Here is a 19,716-nt window from a genome sequence, read left to right as displayed (position 1 = left end):
CCTTCCCAATTACTTTTGACTAAAATGTAGCATGTCTGCTTCTCTTACGGTGTAAAAGATTGGCTTAGAAATGAAGGAAAACAACAAAGACAAGTTAATCTGAGTGCCAAACCTTATCGTGGGAACGAGGCGGGCCCACACGAAAGCCGGGTAGCATCCGAACTCAAAGCCTTGAATAAAGTTGCTTTTGCTAACTTCTGTTGAGATAATGTCAAAATAACTTTATTACTTTTGAAAAGTAATAGCAATTAATGTCTTTACTTTTGGCCGGCTGTGATTGATAACTGAACTCAAACTTCGAAAATTCTAGAAAACTATTTATTAATGTAATTTTTCAGAGTAATTTTGTCATTCCTGAACTGTGTGTCCTTCCAGCACTCACCAGAACTGCTTGTTTGCTTGGCGTACTCCTTGCTACCTCCGTACACACAATTTATGTTCACTGTGTCACTGGTGTAACCAGGATTCTGATTTTTTAAAATTTTGCATCTGGAGATATACACGCGCACTTAAAAGCACACACACAAAGTATGGTTGAAGCCTACACTCCCCCACCCCCCCCCAGAAAAAAATTTCTGGCTATGACCCTGCACTGTGCCTACCATTTCTGTCCATGAAATTGTGATAGACCTACCCAGTGCGTTTTATGAGAAGGCAAAAAGTATATGCTATGTCTGCTGACCAAATCAAAGTTAATGTGTGGGCCGATTGTACCCAAAAGCTTAAGGCATTGCATGCTTCCTGTGGGTACAAGACTCTTTGCACCTCAACAGCTCGTGATCACGTGACGTGATTAGAGATGTCACGTATTACGTCATACTACTGCCGTGCAATTTGAATGAAAGGCAAAGGGTTCTACATGACGCTGTATAAGCATCGCTTTTTCGCCAATGTCACTCGGGGTTAAGCAACGTATACGCCATGATCGCGGTTCTCGCTATTTTGGCAGCGTCACTGCTGACAGAACCAGGGTCGACAGTGACGTTCCGCTCTGCCAAAGACGTCACACGTGACGTTTAATCCATCAGTTCGCGCAACCCCTAACTGTTTAGGTGCAAATAGAGTCAACCGTAAACAATAACACGGGTAGGTGGACTGGTTGGTACACGGTTTGAGTCTGAAACAAGATTAAATATAGAACTGTCTTGCCTCTTGTTTCGTAAAGGAATTTATTGTTTTGTCTTTTTTTTATTCGTTTTGCTTCCAAATTTATGGGTTTCATTCTGAAACGTTCTGGTTGTTTTTGTTCTGGCACGTTTGGCTTCATGCCCGCGCTTGTAGGGCAAGGCCCCACGCAAACCAGTTTCCGCAACACCTTTCACGTGTTTGTGTTGAGCTTGCGTCACCGTGATTTATTTGTTCTCTCGCTGTATCCCTGTCGAGCACGAGACCGTGGCTCCTACTTGCAGCCTCGGCGGGCACGTTTAGATGGCACTTATATGTAAGACCCTACAGGTTGGTCGGGTCTCGTGGATTTCAAGGTATCGGTTTTTGTCCTCGGAAAATCACAAAGTGCTATGTTCACCAACACTAGCGAAGCCAGAGAGAGAGAAGGGGTGTGGGAGGGGGGTTGGTTGGTGGTTGAACCCTTCCCCGAAAATTTTCAGTTTTGCATGTGTATATTACATATACTCATAGAAACGCACACACAAACATACGAAAAGTGCGAATGAACCCCCTCCTCCTCACTTCCCTTTCCCACCTCCTTGCTATGTCATACTATGCACGGCTGTGCTATGCTTTACCTTTCCCTCCTCATCGCATCCTTAGCCTCTCCCCTTTCCGGTCCCCTTGTTGTGCTATACATGGCTATGCTATATATGCACGGTTTTGCCTGCGTGGCGCCATATACATGCTTTACCTTCCGCCTTTCTCTCCTCCTCACCCTCGACTGCTTTCCTTTCCCGCACCCTTAATTGGTACACTATACATGTATATGCCATAAGTTTTAGGAGTGTGCGAATATCAAATTTTTCGAATACGAATCGAATACGAATATCCACCTTCGAATATCGAATCGAATATCAAAGGAAAAATGCCTCCACAGTAACAATATGTCATTTAACATGTAGCTATTTGAAAAAATTACACCATCTCCCGCTAAAGGGGACCATGAGGCGATGCGAAGCCGGAGCACTTGCACGATCGCGTTCCGTTGGCGATCGTTGGGCATGCTACCGACCTCGCGTCGTGGAACGCGAAGAGGGACGCTACGCTCGTCGTATCTTCCATCTAGCCTGGCCGTTAATTCTCACAGGGCGAGCGGGGAACGCGGTCGACAGGCGGGCGAGAGGGGGGCAGCGTAGGAGAGGAGAGAGAAGGGGAGGGGACGCGCATGCGCTCGAGCTCACCGCAGCGTTGCGCAGGAGAGAATTTCGGCATGTCAAGCCTGCGTTTCAGAGGAAGAGTGGAAAGGGGGAGGGGAGAGGGGTATGGGAGAGGGAAATTGGAGAGGGGAAGGGGAGAGGGAAAGTGGAGAGGGGAAGGGGAGGTGGTGAGTGGAGAGGGTATGCGCATGCGCAGTAAGAGTGGTCACGCCGCACACCACCACCACCGGATTGAGCTCCGCCTTAAGATAATACGCATCTAAAAAAATGCCCCCACTTCCCCGAAGGGAATCGTGAGGAAATGCGAATGCATTTCTTGCGCCGAGAGTACACGGCGTAGCAATTTTAATGGCATAAATTAATGACGAGACGAGTATTTGTACCGTAACCATTTATTTACACATTCATCAGCACCTGTTTGTGTTGTCATTGTACCTGACGGCCATAATCTCAGCCTTGTGGTCGCCGTTGGCGTTTCACAGCGGCGTCTCGAGCACACATTTCCGGATGTTCTTGAGAGGCGCCCATCCAGCGAACGGTCGAGAGTGAGGCACGAGCGGACGGGAGAGTGGGGCGCAGGGAGGAGAGAGAGCGAACGGCGAGAGAAGGAGCGGCGAAGCACTGCACCTACCCTCTCCTACACTCTCTCGCACCACATGCTCCAGTTGCTAGGGGCGAGGATAAGCGAGCGCGCCCGCAGCTGTTGCTGTGGGAGAGGGAGTGAGAGCGGAGAGATAACACCTGCCGGCGCGCGGACCACGTCGGACGCCTCACATAGCCCGACTAAGAAATGCATTCGCATTAAAAAAAAAAAAAACAATAACAGCCTGACTGGCAACACAACATACACTGCTATCTCCAGAACACAATGTCCAGGCTAGCATAATGCACATCACAACACAAGCAAATATCATGGCACAATGAAAGTAATGACTACATGTTATCATGAAGAAATATGAGTTGCTCCACATGATCGGGCAGCAGGCGCTCCCTGGTAACAGAGACACCCCCCCCCCCCCTGCCACTGAAAAGGCGCGCTCGCTTGGAACAGAAGTGGCTGGTATAGGGAGTTACATGGGGCAAAGCTTTGCCAGACTGGGGTATCTGAAGGTGCCTACAGTCCGCCACCAGTCACGTGGGTCACTTTCTTCAGAAGTGGTCCCGCATAGTGAACGAGTGGTAGTGCGGCACGTTACGGCCGCATAATATTGAAAATGTACGGTTACATGATCGCCAACAGCGCTGCACGTCGGAGATGCACCAGCAATAAATCATACGTATTGGGGCGCTCGTCACAGGCAGATATCGTGCCTCCGTGTACTTACGATGTTTATCGCTCCTCTCGGCAACATTTTTAGCGATACGAACGCAGCAGAAATGTGGAAGACGAGTTATTTTATGCATGATAATCGAATCGCATATTCGAAGTTATCGAATATTCGAAACTTTTCGAATACACGATGTTCGAATCGAATACGAATATTTCGAATGGAATATTCGACGATTATTCGAAACTTTCGTATATTCGCACACCCCTAATAAGTTTGTTTTGCCTGTGTGACGCAAAGCGACACGAGATGACAGGAGGCGACAGCCCGGGCCCCTAAAGTGCACCGCGCTTAAAAACTTTCCTTTCTTTTTTTTTGAGCTTTGTGGCACACAGTTCACCGTCCCGTCAGAGCCGTGTATATATGGATATATGCGCCCCTTGTAAAGAAGACGCTCATAGTATCCATCCATCTACAAGAGCAGCGCTACAAATGCGCCCAAAAAGCACCCTTTCATGCTAGACCATGAGTGAGTGAGTGAAACAACTTTATTCGGTCCACAATAGACGCGAGTAATCTCATCGTCACCTGGCTAGGCCCACCGGGGACCACCAGGTTAAACCTGACGGCCCTCACGCGCGGGCCCTCTGGAGGCCCAGTATTTAAGAGGTCTGGTCCTGGGCTTTACTGAGTCTCTTCATTTCCTCTTGGGCAGCAGAGGCGCAGACCCAAAGGACATGCCATGAGGTCGATTTGGCGTTACAGCGCTTCCAAAGCTGTTGAACGCGGATAATGATGGCGAGGTTGCTATATGTAGGCTAGTTATACTTTGCCTATTGCCACGACTTCATCACGCCAGTTGAGGTTGAGTTTGTTGTGCCGTTATAAGGGGGCCAACGGGAGGCAAAAGGTTGTCATGGCACTATTGGCGTAAATCGCGGGGGGGGGGGGGGTCAGGGGCGTCCTGACCCCCCTTGTGTTCAGGCTGGGGGGGACACCCCTTGAATGTGTCCCCCCTTGAGATTTGTCTTTCAAACACCATATACTTGATTTGTTCGACAGTTAAATATAGCCCACTCAGCTTATTCAAATGGCCGTTCATACTGTACGTTTTGTGTACCTGTGTTCTGTACCCCTCAGGTGTGTGAGACTATTGGAATCGAAACTGCCGCTCGACCGGTGCGGAGAAGACTCAATAAAACAACGTAATTACGCGAGCTGAGACCCCACGCTAGTTTTAAAAATTTTATTTCAAAGCATGATTTCGTTCTTACATAAATAAAAATAAAATATATATTTGTAAAAACAAAATGGCCGCCATGGCGAGATGTGTGTCCCCCTTGTGATTCTTCCGGATTTACGCCACTGCAGGCACGGCACCTTTAATAGGACGATAAAGGCGTCCATCCCTTCCTTTTGCCAGCAAGACGGCAATGACACAAAACTCTTCAGGACACCATCCACACAAGTGAGCACGTAGCAAGCAGTGTTGGTGGTAACGCGTTACAAGTAACGGCGTTACCGCTAACGCGTTACTTTTTTCAGTAATTTAGTAACGTACTCGTTACTATTTCGGAACTGTGACGGGTAACGTACTTTCGTTACCATTTTTCGGTAACGTGAGGTGTCCCGTTACTCGTTACTTTGAATTCCAATTATCATCGCAGTCTTACGCAAAATTCAATCGTCTTGTTATAGCGCCTTTCTCAGACCTCGCCCAGACGTTATTTTTTCGCTGCTGCAGACTTCTGTCGGCCCGTCACGCGTTGACAAAGCCACTCCGCACGGGGTCCTTTATTATGCCGGCGAAATTGCAATAAGGAGCAAATTGCCGAAGTTTATTAAATGGATAGTTACGGCTGCCTTGGCTATCGAAGTTCAAGTTCCTCGTAACCGTCAAAAGCGAGCTGCCGAGGCCGGCTCGGCTTGTGGACACCAAGACTCGGTGTGAGCTCCAGCGCAAAGGAGGATGACTTCTTCGGAAATGCCTTCTGAACGTACTCGACAACTGAAGATACCTTTGATGCCGCATGGCATCGCCATGAGCGGGCTCAAGGAAAACTTTCCGCGCGTTCACCAGCTCTTCTTTAAAGTATACAAGAGTACCTGATAGTGCGTCCGTCGAGCTCCTATTTATCGTAAGTGCGGACGTACTCGCTAATAAGCGAGTCAGGCTCTCCGATTAAATATTCAGCGGTTTGTAGTTACATTACAAAACTATCCCTGCAATACTCTAGCACTCTTTATAAACTTCGTATTCAAAATTAGTTTCGCGTCTTGCTATTCGCAACTGCGCCTACGTTTCTGGTTGCTGAACTCCTGAGCAAGAGGCTTATCTTGAACACTTTCACATACGCTGTCGCAATATTTGCGGCAATTATACAGGTCAAATTGAAAAAAAAAGAACTTCTTTATGTGCGCAAATTATGTTCCCCACATTTATGCCATTTAAGCATTCCTTTATTGCTGCCAAAATTTCCGCATTTATTTTGAGAGTAGAAGCACGCCGTCATAATTACTGCAAGTTTGGTCAGCGATGTTTTCATTGCGGAGAGCGTTGATGATGAAATCGGTCACTTTGTGTTCAATAACCCGTTCCAAAAAATAGCTTCCCCATGTGAACTATACAGGCAACTTTATAGGCGACTATAGTATTGCGAAGATACGGCTGATTTGTGCAAATAGTTCTCGTTTAATCAGTATTTAGGGTACAACTTTGGTTTGGGCGACAACTTTATTGTGACCTATAAATATTAGTTTTATAAAGTTGCTATTGTAGGTTCTTGAGGCTAGGACGCACTAAGATTGATGACTATATGGGGTAACGACAGAAGTAACGTCCGTTATTTATTTTTTTTTTGGTAACGGTAACACGGTAACGCGTTAACTTTTTTTATGGGTAACGTAGGGCGGTAACGCGTTCCTTTTTCTTTAGCGTAACGAGTAACGTATTTAGTTACTTTTTTTCGGTAACGCATACAACACTGGTAGCAAGCACTAAGGGAGATAGAGAGAGAAAAACTTTTATTTTTGCAGGCCTAAAAAATCGGGATGGTGGCGTCTCATTCGCTTGCCAGGCTCTGCTGCTCGGGGGGGGGGGGGGGGGGGGGGGGGGGGGGGGAGGGCACCACCATAGGCGTGCGCGTGCGCAGAGAGAGGGCAGGGGGGGGGAGGGGGGCTGCCCCGTCACCTAAGAAGAGGGTGGCGCAAAGCCTGCCCCATTCATCGACTTAATTAATAGGGAGGGACGGGCCGCGAAAAAGATAAGCCTATAGCCGTTTAAATAACACATTTTTCGTTTTGAGGAGTTTTCTTCCATTTTGATGAAATAGCTTTCCGATGCATTTTTGAATAAAAGTATAGCCTTCGTAAATCTCGCATTTTTCGATTTTCGGAGTTTCCTCCCATTTCGTTGAAATGGATTTGCGGTGCATTTCTCAATAAAAAGTCAGGCCTATATCCTATGTAAATATCACATTTTTCGTTTTTGGTAGTTTCCTCTCATTTTCACTAAATCGATTTCCGGTGCACATCTGAATAAAAAGTTAAGCCTATGGCCTTTTGTAAATCTCCCATTTTTCGATTTTCTCGCACGACATAAAACACAACTTCTCGCGCGACATAAAAGATTCAGCGAGGGAGAAAAAAAAAGTGAAAGGCAGAGATAGCATGCGCGGTAAATTAGGAAGTTTTGAAACAAAAAATATTCACCGCTCCCCGTCGGGGAATCGAACCCCGGTCTCCCGCGTGACAGGCGGGGATACTGGCCACTAGAAAAGTAGAAACAATAGACCACATGTTCCTCGACTGCTGGGACGCTGTGTTTTTATGGGACGTACTGCAGCGTACCATCAAAAAAGATTTCCCCTTATAACCCCCTGGAATTCGATATCTCTCTGTTGAAAGTGATGACGGGACACCTTTTGATCTGATAATGTTGATTACACTCCACAGCATATGGAAGTGCAGGATGGCCATACGGCACGCTGATGCGGACGACCGTCCGGCGCGTCAATACTTCAAAGAAAGCGTAACCCGTTTTGTTGAAGAACAAAAACTTCTTGAAGATGTTCCTGATTGGTTAGATCGTGTAGAGCTTCTTTTGCAAATGAAGGAGGTTTAGAGCGTCCTCATTAGCCCCAGTATGGCCTTTCCTTTTTTTCCTGTCGATCCCTCTCCCTTTTTACGCAACCAGTGTTTGTATTGTAAATAGCGTTTCTGCTTGTTTTTGTTTGTTTCTTGTCAAAAGCAGGCAATAAAGAAAGAAAAAAAAAAGCCACTATATTAACGAGGAGATGCGTGTGAAAGAGAGACACGATCACGTTGTGACCGAGTTGACAAAACTGCTCGCGCGACATAAATGATTCAGCGAGAGAGAAAAAAAAAAGTGAAAGGCAGAGATAGCATGCGCGGTAAATTAGGAAGTGTTGAAAGAAAAAAAGATTCATCGCTCCCCGTCGGGGAATCGAACCCCGGTCTCCCGCGTGACAGGCGGGGATACTGGCCACTATACTAACGAGGAGATGCGTGCAAAAGAGAGACACGATCACGTTGTGACCGAGTTGACAAAACTTCTCGAGTGACATAAAAGACACAGCGAGGGAGAAAAAAAAGAGCGGAAGGCTGAGGTAGCATGCGCAGTAAATTAGGAAGTGTTGAAAGAAAAAAAGATTCATCGCTCCCCGTCGGGGAATCGAACCCCGGTCTCCCGCGTGACAGGCGGGGATACTGGCCACTATACTAACGAGGAGATGCGTGCAAAAGAGAGACACGATCACGTTGTGACCGAGTTGACAAAACTTCTCGAGTGACATAAAAGACACAGCGAGGGAGGAAAAAAAAGAGCGGAAGGCTGAGGTAGCATGCGCAGTAAATTAGGAAGTGTTGAAAGAAAAAAAAGATTCATCGCTCCCCGTCGGGGAATCGAACCCGGTCTCCCGCGTGACAGGCGGGGATACTGGCCACTATACTAACGAGGAGATGCGTGCAAAAGAGAGACACGATCACGTTGTGACCGAGTTGACAAAACTTCTCGAGTGACATAAAAGACACAGCGAGGGAGAAAAAAAAGAGCGGAAGACTGAGATAGCATGCGCAGTAAATTAGGAAGTGTTGAAAGAAAAAAAGATTCATCGCTCCCCGTCGGGGAATCGAACCCCGGTCTCCCGCGTGACAGGCGGGGATACTGGCCACTATACTAACGAGGAGATGCGTGCAAAAGAGAGACACGATCACGTTGTGACCGAGTTGACAAAACTTCCACGCGGACATAAAAGATACAGCGAGGGAGGAAAAAAAGAGCGGAAGGCTGAGATAGCATGCGCAGTAAATTAGGAAGTTTTGAAAGAAAAAAAGATTCATCGCTCCCCGTCGGGGAATCGAACCCCGGTCTCCCGCGTGACAGGCGGGGATACTGGCCACTATACTAACGAGGAGATGCGTGCAAAAGAGAGACACGATCACGTTGTGACCGAGTTGACAAAACTTCTCGAGCGACATAAAAGATTCAGCGAGGGAGGAAAAAAAGAGCGGAAGGCTGAGGTAGCACGCGCAGTAAATTAGGAAGTTTTGAAAGAAAAATTATTCACCGCTCCCCGTCGGGGAATCGAACCCCGGTCTCCCGCGTGACAGGCGGGGATACTGGCCACTATACTAACGAGGAGATGCGTGCAAAAGAGAGACACGATCACGTTGTGACCGAGTTGACAAAACTTCTCGAGTGACATAAAAGACACAGCGAGGGAGAAAAAAAAGAGCGGAAGGCTGAGGTAGCATGCGCAGTAAATTAGGAAGTGTTGAAAGAAAAAAAGATTCATCGCTCCCCGTCGGGGAATCGAACCCCGGTCTCCCGCGTGACAGGCGGGGATACTGGCCACTATACTAACGAGGAGATGCGTGCAAAAGAGAGACACGATCACGTTGTGACCGAGTTGACAAAACTTCCCACGCGATATAAAAGATACAGCGAGGGAGGAAAAAAAACAGCGGAAGGCTGAGTAGCACGCGCAGTAAATTAGGAAGTTTTGAAAGAAAAAATTATTCACCGCTCCCCGTCGGGGAATCGAACCCCGGTCTCCCGCGTGACAGGCGGGGATACTGGCCACTATACTAACGAGGAGATGCGTGCAAAAGAGAGACACGATCACGTTGTGACCGAGTTGACAAAACTTCCCGCGTGACATAAAGGATACAGCGAGGGAGGAAAAAAAGAGCGGAAGGCTGAGGTAGCACGCGCAGTAAATTAGGAAGTTTTGAAAGAAAAATTATTCACCGCTCCCCGTCGGGGAATCGAACCCCGGTCTCCCGCGTGACAGGCGGGGATACTGGCCACTATACTAACGAGGAGATGCGTGTCAAAGAGAGACACGATCACGTTGTGACCGAGTTGACAAAACTTCCCACGCGATATAAAAGATACAGCGAGGGAGGAAAAAAAGAGCGGAAGGCTGAGGTAGCACGCGCAGTAAATTAGGAAGTTTTGAAAGAAAAATATTCACCGCTCCCCGTCGGGGAATCGAACCCCGGTGTCCCGCGTGACAGGCGGGGATACTGGCCACTATACTAACGAGGAGATGCGTGCAAAAGAGAGACACGATCACGTTGTGACCGAGTTGACAAAACTTCCCGCGCGACATAAAGGATACAGCGAGGGAGGAAAAAAAGAGCGGAAGGCCGAGGTAGCACGCGCAGTAAATTAGGAAGTTTTGAAAGAAAAATTATTCACCGCTCCCCGTCGGGGAATCGAACCCCGGTCTCCCGCGTGACAGGTGGGGATGCTGGCCACTATACTAACGAGATTTTTTTTTCTTTATTACCTGGCTTTGGCAGACAACATTGTTATAAAACTACTCTATGTACACTCTACATGAGGACAAAAATTTCAACCGGCAAAGTGCCGGTATCGTCAGGTTAAAATTCAGGCAAAGTGACAAGTGGCTCTACTCTTGGGAGCCACTCGGGCGGTTCCGGTGCCGTTTTATGTATCACAATAAACCAGTGTACACTCTCTCTGAAATAAGCTCGGGCAGGCCGCGCATCCTTGTCAAAATGCTCACCTGCCATTCTCGAGCGCCACAAAGAGTGGAGGCCCATAAGCATGATTGCATCAAATGGAACACCATCTTCGTTCTCTACTCTAAAAAAACGAATACCGTGCGAGTCCAAAGGAAAATCTCTCTTAATCGCTCTTTACAAAACATCTCAAAAATAAACTCCTTCCCAACAATGTAAAAAAACATGATCTATTGTTTCCGGCGACTTACAAATAATACAATGCGTGCCCCACGGCAAAAAACAAGCCTTTCGGTCCAAAAAGGCTTTAACCGGTAATGTTCCCGAATGCAGTTTAAAGTAAAATGTTTTGGTTCCCGGCTGTACATGCATTTTTTTAACCCTCTTTAGAACATTGCTGCCTGGGCCTCCACTGTACAATGACCGGTACAGCGGCACGGGGAAAACAATATCACATAAAGCAAAATAAAGCTCTTTTCGTCTGACATTGGCTAGGTACTCTTTAGAAAACCGCACAGAAAGAAATCTTACAGTCGACACAATTTCTTTGTAAAAACCACCGATCCCTCCCACACAATCTTCGGTGGACACAACAAATTCAGGGAGCGATCTACTCAGTCGTAGTTGACAGAGTGTGCGGAGGAAAGGATCTGTCACGTCTCTAAAGAACAAAAAACGGTTGACCAGTTGCCGTAAAAAGAGGTGACTCAATCCGAAACCCCCGTCTTTTACAAGCCGAAACAAGTTGGTACGGCTGCACCGTGCCCACTCGGAAGCCCAGACAAACATGGCAAATATTCTGTGCAATTTCTGGACATTCGCTCGTGAGCAGTGCAGCACCTGCATTACGTACCAGAGCTTGCTTATAAAAAACAGGTTGCAAACGGCGGCTCTGGCAAAGATCGATAGTGAAGCTCCTTTCCATTTCTCCGCTTTCTCCTGTGTTTTACAGCGAAAGCTGTTATGAGATCATTTCACCGGCCGTTTTTGGTGCCGTAGTTGTCCGCCGCCGCCGCCGCCGCCGCCGCCGGTGTCCGTAACCAGTATCGCTCGAAATAAGAAAAAAAACTAAATAAGAAAAAAATTCCAGGATGGAACGAGGTTCGAACCTGGGCCCTCTGCGTGGGAGCCCAGTATTCAACCTCTGAGCCATGCCGGTGCTTGAAACTATTTTGCAAAAAGGTCCTATACAGGCTTCATGTCGGGAAGGAACCACATTAGCATATGCAATATAGCGTGGTAAAAGAGTAGAATAAGCACCAAGCGTCGCACAACGCGAATTCTGTAACCAGGCGTCACACAATGCGAATTGCGCAACGAGTAGGTTGTTGAATGCTTCCAACCCATTACAAAGAGCTCTTCCATAATTCTTCATCGTCATCACGCACAGCATCAACAAAGTGCGCATAATGCCTTACATGCGTTTAGGAGGTACCACGGCTGTCTGTAGAATGACGAAAAATGGTACAGTGCCTACTGCCCTACTTCTCAAAAATTACAATGATTTATAGCGTAGTGGGTTCCTCGCAAGTGCACTTCTGTTGGTTGCCAAGGAAGCCCATAAGGCTCCCATGATCCATTTCCTCAGGGTCTCAATGAAGTCAATTCTCTCTCTCTCTCTCGTTCTACGTTTCTCTAGTTAAAGCGTGTTATAAAGCGTGGTGGGACAGTTAAATAACGACCGGGCGTCACACAATATGCATTACGTAACTAGTGGGTCGTTTAAAGCTTCCAACCCATTACAAAGGGCGCAACCATAATTATTCATCGCCATCAACCGCCGCATCAACAAACTGCACATAATCGCTTATATATGGTACCTCGCTTCTCCGCAGAACAACGAATAATGTCGTGCTGGGTGCTTCCCAACTACCCAAAAATTACGCTTTGTTGCGTAGTGGGTACGTTGCTAATGTACCTGTATTAGTAGCCACAGCAGAGTTTATAACGGGCTCTAGAAATGCCGCTCTTCCAGCTTTCGCTGTGACTGTGCTGCGCTTTCCGCGCAGGTCTGGCGTTTTCTTTCACCTGCTCTTTCCAGTAGTGGTCGCTGTCGCGATAACTATCGAGAGGGACTCCCAAGTACTTGCCCGGGGTCGTCGCCCAAGGCACATTAGCGAAAAGGTCTGGCTTCGCTGGCCACGATCCATGCCAGAGCCCAAGGCTCTTGGATTAGTTCACGCCACTCCCCGTAGCATGACTAAACTCACGCACTGTTTCGACGGCCTGTGTTATGCTATTCCGATCCCTTGTGAAAATAGCAATGTCATCTGCATATGCTAGCAGCTTCACTTCGACTACTTGTAAACGAAAACCAAGGATTCTAGTGTTTTTGATTACTTTCATGCACAGAGTTTCTATATAAATACAAAATAACAGAGGGCTTAGGGGGCAACCCTGACGAACCGAACGCTGCACGTTAATGGGGGCTCCCAGACTCTTATTTACAATCAACCTCGTCGTGCAGTTTCGGTACGCCAGGGCCACTCCCTCACAGATACGAGAACCAACGTTAGCATGATTTAAAACAGCAAACAAAATTCTCTGATCAACACAGTCGAAAGCTTTTTCAAGGTCAATTTGTAAAATAGCGACCCGATCATCAGAGTAATCACAGCGCTCGAGAATGCTTCGCGCTTTATGAATATTTAGGACAATGAATCGCCCTTTAATACCACATGTTTGGTGAGGCTCGACGATGTCCTGTATCGGTGTCTGCAATCTTCGAGCCAATACTTTCATGTAGATTTTGTACTCTACATTTGTTAAGGCTATGGGTCGATATGCTGATACAGATCTGAGTTTATATACATCCTCAGTTTTGGGTATGAGAACAGTATGGGATGACCTGTATGATGGAGGCAACGTATTAAATTTATATGCTTCATTAAATATTACTGTCAGGATAGGGCTAATGTCGTGTTTGAATACTTCATAAAACGCGGCAGTGAATCCGTCCGGTCCAGGCGACTTTCCAGGGTTTAGCTTGTCTATGGCATCCTCAACCTGCAGTGACTGTTATTTCAGGCTTCAAACTCTCCTTTCTTTCGTCGTCCAGACGGGGTAATACAGGCAGAAATTCATCCTTGAAATGTTGAAAGTCTATGTCGTGCATTGGAAACAGCTTCCGATAATGTTCAGTAAAGGCTCTCGTGATACCCTCTGTATGAGTTGATACGTTACCGCCCCATTCCATCTCGCGTGCGTGGTTATTTTCGGCGCGTGCTTTTTCTAAGCCTAACGCCCGTTTCGATGGCGTTTCGCCTGCAGCGGTGTCCTCTGCCCTTGCCCTCACAAGCGCACCCCGATAACGCTGCTCGTACAGCTGCTCTATATTTTGTTTTATTTTTCTGATGTCTTCCATCCATTTTCCGGGGGCTCGGCATTCTTGTTTTAGTAGCTTCTCAAGAAGTTCTTTCAATTCCGTCTCTTTCCTTTTCTCATCGTACCGAATGCACGTAGCCCTGTTAATTGCTGTTAATTTTAATGTTTCTTTATACAGCTCACTGTTGCCAAATGTGCAGGCTTTTGCTAGGATCTAACTTGCTAACTTCCTCTATTACAGCTGAATTAAATTTTTCGTCCTCCAGGAGCTTGCTATTTATCGTGGATTTTTGCCACGTTATCGGCCGTGGTAGCCGTTTGCGGGGCCCCTGGGCGAGGCTCATCAAAAACCGACGTGCGACCATGTTTAAACTCATCGAACCAATTTTCCAGGTATCCCACGAGAAAGAATTACTTCGCTTATTTATTCCAATAGAGCACTCGACTAAGCAGTGGCCAGAGAACGACACTGGGACTACAGCATAACTAGTACATGCCGGCAGGATGTCAACGGATACGTAAATGCGGTCAAGTCTCGCATAACTAGGCCCTTCGAAACACATGTACTTAATCGCACTCCTATATTGAAGACATTCTGCGACATCCTCAAGATCCCAGTTCTTGAGAATGCGCATCAAAACATCTGTGCTCTTTTCTCTAAAGCCCCGAGGGCTCGTCTTGTCGTGTGCACTGAGAAGGCAGTTAAAGTCGCCCAACAATATCGTCTGCTTTTCTCCACAGAGTCTTTGTTCGAGGCCGTGAAAAAACAGGGCCCTTTCTTCCACCTTGTTGGGCGCGTACACACACACAATACGCCACTCGGCATTATTCAAAGAAACGTCAAGAACCACACACCGGCCCGACGCACACGAAAAATGGCCATTCACTTGGAGCTCCCGCAACTTCTTGACAAAAAGTACGCAGCCGGCCGATGTGCCCAGTGCGTGCCTGGCTACAACAAAAAACCTAGACGTGAAACGTTGCACCATGCTGCCGGTCTCTTCTTCGCCATCAACTTTCGTTTCCTGCACCGCCAGCACGTCTATGTCGCGTTCCGTTAAAAGCCGGTAAAGCTGGCTTTGCATTCTTTTCCCTGCCAGTCCTCTAACGTTTAGGGTTGCAACTTTTAACGGACATGCAGGAGTCATTTTAACGAAAGGGTAAGAGACCAGCAGCACTGTGCTTACCTCTCACGTCTAGCGCGTGGCTAGACGACGCCATCGCCGGCGGTGCCGTCCGGCGCCGACACTTGAACTTGCCCGACTGGCTCGGCGTTGCCACCTAGCCTGTCGGACGGAACGTTGGGGCGCGGACGAAGGGATGACCGCCGTACTTGGGCAGTTTTTGCTGGGGGTTCCTCGACACCCGACGTCCTCGCTTGAGTCCCGTCGTTGCTGGTCAGCGGGTGCGGGCGCTTCGACGCCACGGCGGCGTTGGTAGTCGTCTGTCCGCCAGGCTTCTCCGCCTGCGGCTCGCTCGGGCTTTTCTGCTCGCCGCCTTTGGTTCCTAGCGAGCTCTCCGTCGCTTTCCCCGTCGTGTTGCTCGACCCAGCCACATTACCCGCCGCTCCTTGGCGCGTCGGTTCGGGAACCTGGCGAGCGTCAGCTCCAAAAGACGCTGGCAGGACCTGTGTTATCGGCGGGTTGCCCTTTGAGCCAGACGAGTCACCTGACGCTTCGTGTTCAGCCGGGCCAGCCCCTTTCGAGGCTTCACCGCCGGAAGGCGCCGACGTGTCCGGTGGACCCGCCTGCTTTTTCGCCTCGTCGGTCCCCCTCGCTGCCTCCTCGGCCTCGGCGACGTCCATGAGCTCGTCGTGTTCGTCAGCCCTTGGCAGTCCGGTCGGCGACGCGTAGGTGCGGACGCAATCCGCGTCCGCATGTCCATAGCGCCTGCACTTCGAACAGCGGGGCACCTTGCAGTCTCGGCGAACATGACCCGTGCCGTGGCAACGCAGGCATTTTATTGCCCTCCCGGGCACCACCACGAGGGCCAATTCGCCGGCGACTCTAACCTGGTGGGGCAGGTCGTCCACCTTAAGTCCAGGCTTCAACTTGAGGAGCATGCTCCTGGTGGTTGAGCCCTTTTCCCGAATGCCCTGGACGCGCCAACGCTCACGCGTCACCTCGGTGACGTTCCCGAACACTGCGAAAGCTGTCCGGTTGTCTTCGTCCTGCACGCCACAGAGCAGCCAATGCAGGCGAAGTTTAACCTGCTGGTCTTCAGGGTCGAAAATGACGCACCGGCGCCCTTTCACCTCGAGCTCCTTCAAGGCGGCCAGTTTCTTTGTGGCTTCTCCGGTGTTGAGGGTCACCGCCCAGACATAGTTAATCGGTAAGCACCCACCGCCAGCACGTCGGGTAGAACACATGCAGTGACAAGGGCGTCTCGAAAGTCTTCGACCCTGTAGGGCCTCTCACGCACGTCACCGTGCAAAAACAACGTGTTGTGAGCAACACGACCGGTAGGCAGAGTGGGCAGCACAATTTCGTAATCCTTATCGTCTTCGGCAGCAATCCTGTTACCGCGGCCGGCACGGGCCGCTATCGCCGCTCCATGGGAGCCGTTCATCCTGCGACCGTTCGCTGGCGCTCCCGAAAGTAGAATGCTGGCCAGTATACTAACGAGGAGATGCGTGTAAGAGAGAGACACGATCACGTTGTGACCGAGTTGACAAAACTTCTCGCGCGACATAAAAGATTCAGCGAGGGAGGAAAAAAAAGATCGAAAGGCTGAGATAGCACACGTGGTAAATTAGGAAGTTTTGAAAGAAAAAAAAAAAGATTCGCCGCTCCCCGTCGGGGAATCGAACCCCGGTCTACCGCGTGACAGGCGGGGATACTGGCCCAGCTGCTCACAAGGAAAGCGTGTGCTCTTGCAGTGAACTTATTCAAATAATTTTGAATTAATTGATCAGTTAATTGGTCCTTGTTTTGTGTAAACTAATGCTCTGCTACTATATGCATCGAATATAACTTATTACTGTAACCGGAACCCTAGATTTCGTAGCAGTTTTATATTTTGAAACAAATTTCCTTGAATACATGGGAAACCGGAAGTATATGCTCGACCGAAAGTCGGTGTGAACACTCTAAGTGAGACTAATCTGTTGTCCGCAATGTCCGACCAGACAGCATCACCGACTGCTACAAGAGCATTCATAGATTTTATCAAGAGTACAGGACTTGACGATAGACTTTAAGAAGACCACTGTGTTTCGTGGTTATTGTACATACGCATTACCTCTTCCTGTCCCCATCATCATCTTCATTACTCTTTTTTCCCCTTCCCCTTTTCCCCTGTGCAGAGTAGCAGGCTAGAGCGCTCAAGCTCAGGCCGACCTCTCTGCCTTCTAATAAATTTGCTCTATCTATCTATCTTTGATGATAAATAAGCGAGTCACTGTTGCTGCTGTCACTAAAAATTTCAACATCAATCAATCAATCAATCAATCAATCAATCAATCAATCAATCAATCAATCAATCAATCAATCAATCAATCAATCAATTAAAATAAGGACAACAAGTATCAGCTGAGAAAACCAGCGAGTTTGTCGACAGTCTATGAGCGCTTCATCAAATGAAGTTTGCGCTCTTACCGTGGTGTTGATGAAAGTAACAAATTCCGCTGGTGGTTTAGAGAACTAAACAAGTTTGAATGCAGCCCTCGCACTTCGCGCAATATTTACGTGCAAGCGGGATTAACCTTCCAACAACAATCGGCCCGAGATGACGTATATGATCAGGTGCATGCATGAGCGAGCGCAAGTGCGAATGAATTGTTGCTGTAGTATAGTGAATGGAAAAGTGATGGCGGAGCATTATTTCGTCGTAAGAGATCTGTCAGAGTATACAATTTATTTAGCCCAGGTGTGCCTTTGTGTATACTAGGGACGAAGACGTTCCCGAGGCCCGCCTCGTTGTTCGGAGCCTATTTGACGCAATTTCTAACGTAAGTCGGATGCGGATGCTAAAAGACACAGTTGAAGCGCACAACCTGGAAAAACAAGTTGACAAATGGTGCAGACGGACTGTCGATTCTTGATTATCAAGAAGTAGGCGACATATATATTTTAAAAGAAAATTAGCACTGCTTCTGAAAAGAGTGTTCACATTGGATTTATCAATTGCACGTGAATATTGTTATAAAACGCACAGGGACGAGCACATTGAACTCCTATTCCAGTTCTTGAACTTGCGAAGTGTTTGCGTTATATTCAGTTGTACACCTGGAGAGAAAACATCTAGTCGAACTTACGGCAAATCCAAAATTTTTAGGTCTGGTGTGTCGCAGGGGGCTTGCGTTGTACTATATGCAGCATTAGATGACAATTTAAAGTTCGCAAAGTTCACTATGACCCTGACGTCAAAGTCCCCTCTCGTTCACTTAATATGATGGGCACGTTGAATGCGACTTGCTGCTGTCTCATGATGCGTCAACGGCTCGTGATTCTGTTTTGGTCTCAAGGGAGTTGCTTGTTGTGCAAGTTGGTACTGCATGGTGACACTCGACGAAAGACACTGAAACGTGAAAATACGAAAAGACTGAAATGCATATAGGAGACGCACTGTGTTGTACGCCACCTCTGTATCACTGCGTTTGCTTTCTACTTCTCAGCTTTTTCATATGCTCACGTTCAAGGGGCTTTCTTCGAGTTTTGTTTGTTTTGATTGCCTGCGAGAAACATATTACTGCACCCGAGAATTTTCATTGCATAGGACGTCGTTCTACGGATAATGTTATCCCCGTAATCGGCTATACATTAACCAAATAAAAAAGCCTTGATGGACCCCGGCATAAAGCACTTTCGCGTTAAAAGAAAGCCTACACGGATTTCTCGGAAAGATTGCCAGTTGAAAAACTAGGCCTTATCCGGGATAAAAGATGATGGGATGACAATTTCCCATTTTGTGAGCGTCACTCCCTTGTGAGCTTTCGTCACATGATGTTCGATGCGCTAACCAACTGTTCGGCGGTTTGACAAGGTTCTTTATTTTCTATGAAGGGGGCGGCTAAATGAAATTGGCGTTGGTTTTAGCGCGAGAACCTTAAAGAGCTCTTGTCGCAGAAATTCCGGTGTCGTTGGCGTTGGTTGTGAGCGAAAAATTGCATTTGATGCAAATAATAAAACTCAGGGGTTCGAGGCAAACCCAGGTATTCTGCGTGGCAGTAAGTGGAACTACGGTGTTCTACCGTAGAGCTCTGCCACTGCTTGAAAGTGCTTCGCAACAAGCCCTAGAGAGACCGGGCGTGGGCCGAGTTTTGACTGGTGGCGCCTTCGTTCGACGGCAATGCGAAAGTAATGGCATATCACCAAAATTTGTGATGTCAGCATTACGTCATCATGACGTCACTTGATGACATCATCGCATCACATTGTCGCTTGGACAGAAGGGGGCCGATCACGGAGGCGACGCAAAACCAGGTGGGGTGCAGAAAGCTTGCAATGCCTCTGATCCTGGAGGCAGTGCAAAACATAGGTGTAGAAAGTTTTCGGAGGGGGGCGGGATAGGATAAAAGATCGACTGAGAAGAAAAAGAAGAAGATGGCTTTCGCCGTCAAGTCGTCTTACGCGAATGCCAAAGGGACCCTGTGAGTTTTTGTTACTTTTAAGCGCAATTCAAAAACATAATCATACACAAACCACGAAAAGGATGCTTGAAGCTGTCACTATAATTCCCTGTCTTTTCATTTCACCCAAACTCTAGTGACACGTTCTGGCCAGTGGTCAGTCCCTTTAAACACTAGAACAACGTCGTTCGCGCATGGACGCCGTGATTCCACACTG

The 19,716-nt window shown here is 47.9% G+C and overlaps 9 non-coding genes across 9 annotated transcripts; all 9 read right to left on the bottom strand.

The window, feature by feature from the left end:
* Positions 1-8,045: 8,045 nt before the first annotated feature.
* Positions 8,046-8,117, bottom strand: Trnad-guc (transfer RNA aspartic acid (anticodon GUC)). The gene has a single exon. It is a non-coding gene; the product is annotated as a tRNA-Asp (tRNA).
* A 156-nt stretch (positions 8,118-8,273) lies between these two features.
* Trnad-guc (transfer RNA aspartic acid (anticodon GUC)) lies at positions 8,274-8,345 on the bottom strand. Its single transcript has one exon. It is a non-coding gene; the product is annotated as a tRNA-Asp (tRNA).
* Positions 8,346-8,730: 385 nt separating this feature from the next.
* On the bottom strand, positions 8,731-8,802 carry Trnad-guc (transfer RNA aspartic acid (anticodon GUC)). The gene has a single exon. It is a non-coding gene; the product is annotated as a tRNA-Asp (tRNA).
* Positions 8,803-8,958: 156 nt separating this feature from the next.
* On the bottom strand, positions 8,959-9,030 carry Trnad-guc (transfer RNA aspartic acid (anticodon GUC)). Its single transcript has one exon. It is a non-coding gene; the product is annotated as a tRNA-Asp (tRNA).
* A 155-nt stretch (positions 9,031-9,185) lies between these two features.
* Positions 9,186-9,257, bottom strand: Trnad-guc (transfer RNA aspartic acid (anticodon GUC)). The gene has a single exon. It is a non-coding gene; the product is annotated as a tRNA-Asp (tRNA).
* A 156-nt stretch (positions 9,258-9,413) lies between these two features.
* Positions 9,414-9,485, bottom strand: Trnad-guc (transfer RNA aspartic acid (anticodon GUC)). Its single transcript has one exon. It is a non-coding gene; the product is annotated as a tRNA-Asp (tRNA).
* A 156-nt stretch (positions 9,486-9,641) lies between these two features.
* Trnad-guc (transfer RNA aspartic acid (anticodon GUC)) lies at positions 9,642-9,713 on the bottom strand. Its single transcript has one exon. It is a non-coding gene; the product is annotated as a tRNA-Asp (tRNA).
* Positions 9,714-9,868: 155 nt separating this feature from the next.
* Trnad-guc (transfer RNA aspartic acid (anticodon GUC)) lies at positions 9,869-9,940 on the bottom strand. Its single transcript has one exon. It is a non-coding gene; the product is annotated as a tRNA-Asp (tRNA).
* Positions 9,941-10,094: 154 nt separating this feature from the next.
* On the bottom strand, positions 10,095-10,166 carry Trnad-guc (transfer RNA aspartic acid (anticodon GUC)). The gene has a single exon. It is a non-coding gene; the product is annotated as a tRNA-Asp (tRNA).
* Positions 10,167-19,716: the final 9,550 nt, after the last annotated feature.

This window comes from Rhipicephalus sanguineus, chromosome 10, assembly GCF_013339695.2.
Source record: "Rhipicephalus sanguineus isolate Rsan-2018 chromosome 10, BIME_Rsan_1.4, whole genome shotgun sequence".
NCBI lineage: Eukaryota > Metazoa > Arthropoda > Arachnida > Ixodida > Ixodidae > Rhipicephalus > Rhipicephalus sanguineus.
The sequence above is the reverse complement of the archived record's forward strand: the minus strand, read 5'-3'. Positions and strand labels throughout refer to the sequence as shown.